The following is a 6,163-nucleotide window of genomic DNA, read 5'->3' as shown; positions in this document are numbered from 1 at the left end:
GTTTTTCCGCTTCCCCACAACTCCAACCAAGCATCAGAGAGTGACCCGAGTAGTGCTCCCAGAGTGCAGCTCCCAGAAGCAGCCAACACAGGCATCAGTTTGCACAGCAGTCTTTGGTTCTCCTTTTGATACTTGAGGACTTTCTGGAGTTGAGGTCCAAGAGCCTTGGGGAGTGCCTGGTAGCTCTCTGAGAAACTTGAGGTTGCCTCCCTCCGTTAGGCAAGGACAAAGATAAGGATAAAGGTAAGAAGCCTCACAGGACATCTAATGAGCATCCTTAGCTGCCCTTGTCCTCCCCCTTGCTCGGTAATTGACTGGGTATTGGAGAGCTGAAGGTGAACACTTGTGTTGTGCATCACTTGTTCTTTCTGTATGAATTTAAGAAACATTTGGACTGTGCACTAAGTCACATGGTCTAAACTTTTGGGTAGACCTGTGCAGTGCAAGGAGTTGGACTTGATGATCCTTATGGGTCCCTTCCAACTCGGAATATTCTATGATTCTATGATTTTTGTTACTGGGGCTTTTTTTTCCCCTTTCTTTTCTTTCTTATTATCTCAAACCATAAGTCTTTCATTTCTCTTTTCAATTCTCTCATCCATCCCACTGCAGGGGGGTGAGCAAACATCTGTGTGGTGTTTACCTGCCTTCTGGCTTATACCACAGCAAACTCCCTCGAGTGTAGAGAATACTTGCAGAAAGATCTATAATAGATCTCCATAGTGCTGGGCACTCACCAATCCTACAAAATATAACAAGAGCAAGTGCTGAATTTTCCATCTGGGACAGAGTAATCTTAGGTATACATACAGATCAGGGGATGAGAGGCTGGCAAGCAGCCCCATGGAAAGCGATGTGGGAGTAGGTTGATGACAAGATGAATATGAGTCAACAGGGTGCCCTGACAGCCAGGAAGGCCAACAGTATCCTGGGGTGTATCAAGCACAGCATTGCTAGCCAGTCAAGAGGAGTGATAGTCCCACTCTACTCTGCTGGTACAGCCTCACCTTGAGTACTGTGTGCAGTTTTAGGCACCACAATATAAGAAGGATATAAAACTATGTGAGAGTGTCCAAAGGAGGATAACAAAGACAGTGGAAAGTCCAGAGGGGAAAGCCTGAGCTGAAGTCACTTAGTTTCTGCCCTCAAGAGTCTGAATGACACCATTTCATGGTCACTGCAGCCAAGACTGTTAAAGAGAGTCACTCCTCCCAACAGCCCTTCATTGTGCGTGAGAATAAGATCCAGCATAGCATCTTTCCTCTTTGGCTCCTCTATCATGTGGAGAAGGAAGTTTAGCATCAACACATTCCAAGAACATCAGCATCCATCCCTAGTCACAGCTCCATGCACTCCAGCTGGTCATGCTGGTCATTGACATAGCAGGCAGGGCAGCTCGCCCCCCCCCCCCCCCCCAACCCCCCCTTAAATCTTGTCTCCTCAGCCTGTCCTTCCTGTAGAGCCTGTATTACAACATTCCAATCATGGGAGCCACCATGCTTTGTTCCTGGAAAGCACTTGCGGGATTTCTCTATACTGATGTCTTGTAGGAATTTGTTTGCTTACCTGCAAGTGCTGGAGATAACCCCAGCTGAACTAACTCCATTATGATGATTCTGTGATCCCTTCTTACTACATCACCCCATGACTCTTGTTCAGCAACCTTGTCCATCACTCCCCCACAGTGCTCCTGATTACGTTCTTTCTCCCCTCTCCTTCCTTTGAGGTTTAAAGCCTTCCTCTCAAAGTCAGTCATCCTGTGGTAAAAATTGAGTCCCAAATAGGATTTCAATTAAAGTTTGTAATTTATTAAGTGAATACAGGCAAGCAAACAGCGTTGGGTGTGCCGCGAGTCTCTGCTCCACCAAGACGCACACCTGTTACATCAGTTTTTATGCTCCTAGACTAATACATATTCATCGCTACTCCTAGAAAAGGCAGGGTTATTATAATTAGTTCCCTCTCTGGACACATGCATATCAGTCTCTGGTGGTCCCTCTGGGGGTCTCTTGTGCTGAAGGCTCATAGTCTTCCTCCCAGGCTTTGTCCTTCGGTCGTCCTTCAACTCCCCCTTTCTCCTTATTTGGTGATCTCTTTGCCAGATGTCAGAGGCTTGGGCAGCGTCCCATGCAAAAGTCAGCAGTTTCCTAAAAACTCCTTGGTCCTCTTATCTCCCAGACTCGCGTCTCAATGTTCGCCCTTCAAACCCTCTATTTACATGAACTGCTGGACCCTTCCTTTGCACAATACAAGAACTATGCACACTAATCACTTTGTTTTTCTTAGATAGAAGGTTACATTCCATCTTGTGGGCCCTAGCATTGTTCCATACTGACACGAATCAAATGAACACATTTCACAATCCTATTGGCAAAAATGTCTTTTTCCTGCTTAGAGAAGTGCATTTCATCTCTCCCTAGCAGATGCTAATCTTCAAACAGGGTCCCATTGTCACAGAATCAAAACCCTGTCACCAACACCAGCTCTGCGGCCTCTTCCATCACTGCCCTCTTTCTCACATTCTTTCACCTCACCAGAAAGACTGAGGAGAACACCACCTGGGCCCCTGACCACTGCCCCCAGAGCTCTGTGGTCTCATTTGACACTGTCCAGGTTTCCCTAGACGAGAGAGATTACAAGTACAGAGGGAGATAGTTAAGAAAAGGTTTAATGATAGAAAATATGATAGGACAGACTGTAGTGATCAGACTCAGGACTCAGCCATACAAGCATTCTGACTGGACCCATTTTACATGTGATGGCCCTTTTATACCCTTTTAAGGGATGCATATTGTCCTATCTTCAGCTGGGATAGACTTAATTTTCTCTATCATGACTCATATGGCACCGTGTTTTGGATTTAGGATGAGAATAATTTAGATAACACACCAATGTTTTAGTTCTTGCTGTGAAGTGCTTACATTCAGTCAAGGACTTTCAACTTTTCATACTGCCCTATCAGCAAGGGTGCAGAAGAAGCTAAGAGGGGACACAACTAGGACAGCTGACCCAAACTGATGAAAGGCATATTCCATACCATAGCATGTCATGCTCAACCATATAATACAGGTGTTGTCTTCACTAGGCCTCAGTGACTGGATGGGTCTCATTCAGCTGGTGGTGAGCAATTTTATTCTGCAGCACATGCTTTGTTTATTCTCCACCACCCCCCCCCTTTTTTTTTATTAAACTGTCCTTATATAAACCCACACATTCTTGAGTTTCTCATTTCCATTTCTCATTTCAATTTTCTCTACCTTTCCCCTGAGGTAGGAGAGTGAGCAAACAGCTGTGTAGCCTTTAGCTGTTGCTCAGTTAAGCCACAACATGGCTTCTCCAGACCACCTGCTAAAGAGTATATGACCCTCCCTAATCAGGGGGAGGTTGCAACAAATCAGCCAATCAATAAGGTGGACAGATTAATCAGGTGGCCTCTCTCCCCTATAGCTGATGGTCACCCATTACAATGACTCACCACTTCCTTCTGGGTTGCCTTATGGGGTTTATGTGGACTAGATGCATTGTGAGTAGGCATGCCTGGCTCCTCTTGAAATTTGAGGGCAGTGCAATGATTGGGTAGCTAAAAGCCCTCAGGTAGGATAGGAGTCTTTCTCTTGTAGCTAGAAGTCACCACTTTCTACCCTTCCCTTTCTCCCTCAACTAGCGAGGTTGCACTTACCTCACTAGTAGGAGGTAAACACTGCCATCTCTTCACCGACACTCACGGTTGGCAGCTCTGTGAGCTGACATAGCACAGAAGAGCCTATCACTCCCCCATTTGCTTTCTCTGATACCATACAACATATTTAATTTTATTTGTCAGTCTTGCACTTGATGGCACTCCTGCAAGGTAAGGGTCCAACTCTCCTGGCCTCAGAGAGAGGTCCTGGGCACTTCCTACAGTCAGGGACCTGGTGGGCTTCCTCTGCTGTCTGAAGCTGTATGCACTGAAGCCTACACCATAGTAGGAAGATCTGCTTCAAAACCATCTGCTCCTCTGTAGCATGTCACCACCCTACCAGAATGCACCAAGGACCTGAAATCATCTGTGGACACCATTATTTGATGCCTTGTTCACAAACTACATCATCCAATGATGGCAGAGACAGTGCTGACAGCAGGTGCTGATCTAGATCAGGCCCCTTGTCTCTGATAAACACCAGACAAAGGGGTGCTTGACCCTCCCTACTCGGAAGGGCAGCTCCAACAGAGGCTCCCAGCACTTGAGGTAAAGGGCTGTTAAGCACACTCATTAGAAGTCTCTAGAGCTCCTTAGTGGCCTCTAAAGCTCCCCCAGCCTAATGGCTGGGTAATCTACCTTTTTGTCCTCACTTACCAGGAAGCAGCCCTCTCTCCCAAGCTGCCAATGGGCATTCCCCACAGCTCCTGAACATCAAACCCAGAAGGTCCTCAGGCTTTGCAAAGCATAGCCAGGGAGTGCTGCATAAACTGCTGTGCCTGTCAATCCTCTCTGGGAGATGCTCTGAGAGCCATACTCTAGAACAGTCCCTTAACAAGGCTTCTTCAGAGAACCACCTAGAAGCGGTGGTGCTTGACGCCTTCCTAATCAGGGACATCTCCAAACAGGGGCTGGTAGCACCTGTGGTGGCTTTACCTTGCTGGGCAGCTAACCTTCACCACAACTGCTCTCTCATTCCCTCTCCGTAGAAGGAGAGGAAGAGAAGAAATTATGCTGGGAAAAAAAATAAAAAAATAATAATAATAAAAAAAAGGAATAAAAAGCTTGTAGGTTGAGATAAAGATAATTTAATTAAAGGAAAAAAAAAAGAGGGAATTAAAAAAAATAAATAAAAAATAAAACAATCAAAGGCCATACAGAAGCACAGAGGGAGAGAAAAATAATATTTCCTACTTCCCACCAACAAGCGATGTTCAGCCACATACTGGGAAGCAGGGCCTCAATACACAAAACCGTCATTTGGGAGGACAGATGTCTTAATAATAAAAGCTACTCTCCTCCCCCTGCTTCTCTTTTCCCACCTTTTATTGCTGAGTGTGACATTATACGGTATGGAATATACCTTTGGCCAGTTTTGGTCAGCTGCCCTGGTGATGTCCACTCATCACCTCTTGCCCACCCCCAGCCTGCTGGCTCTCAGGATGGTTTGGAGGGAGTATTGATGCAGTGCCAGTATTGCTCATCAATAGACAAAAGCTGATGTGATACCAATGCTGTTCTAGCTACAATTGCAAAGCACAACGCTATATAGGCTGCTGCAGGGAAAGTTAACTCCATCCCAGCATGACCCAGTATGTTGCCCTTCACCTAGGGTTCTGAGAGCCTCTGTTGCAGCTGGGCCTGATTAGGGACACTCCCCTTTAGCTAGTGCTTGGGAGAGGCCTTTATCTAGATCTAGTGTGCAGCTCTGAAAAGCTGCTAAGAAGTATGGAAGAGTATGCAACAGTATTTGATGCTCCTCCTTAGTTTTCATACTTGAGGACTTTCTGGGGTTGATGTCCAGGAGCCTTGGGGAATGCCTGGCAGCTCTTTGAGAAACTTGAGGATGCCTCCTTCTGTTAGCTAAGGACAAAGGTAAGGCTTTCCAGTGGGTTGTGGAACTGAGCAAGCTCTAGAAGCCTCACAGGACCTCTAATGAGCATGCTTAACTGCCTTTGCCTTCAGCTGCTGTCTCTTCATTGACCTGTGGAATGTGGAAAACATTCTGTGGGGATGGCTACATTGCTGGAAACAGCAACTGGCAGCACAGAGGCAAACCTATCTGGGCTGCTACCCTGTGGCAAGATATTGTTGTCTGGATAGAGAACCTGGCCATAAAAGTACATCATAAAATCATTAAGGTTGGAAAAGTCCTCCCAAGATCATCTGGTCCAACTGTCTCCCCTACCACCAATATTACCCAGTAAACTATGTCCTTAAGTACCACATGAAACCTTTTCTTAAACACTCCCAGGGATGGTGATTCCACCACCTTGCTGGATAACCCATTCCAATGCCCAACTACTCTTTCTGAGAATATTTTTCTAACCTAAACCTCCCTGGTGCAATTTGAGGCCATTCCCTCTGGTCCTATCACTAGTTATCTGTGAGAAGAGGCTGACCCCCAGCTCTCCACAACTTCCTTTCAGGTAGTTGTAGAGAACAATAACATCTGCCCTGAGCCACATCTCCAAACTCCCAGTT

Source organism: Oxyura jamaicensis, chromosome 1 (genome assembly GCF_011077185.1).
Source record: "Oxyura jamaicensis isolate SHBP4307 breed ruddy duck chromosome 1, BPBGC_Ojam_1.0, whole genome shotgun sequence".
Classification (NCBI taxonomy): domain Eukaryota; kingdom Metazoa; phylum Chordata; class Aves; order Anseriformes; family Anatidae; genus Oxyura; species Oxyura jamaicensis.
This window is presented reverse-complemented; position numbering follows the sequence as displayed.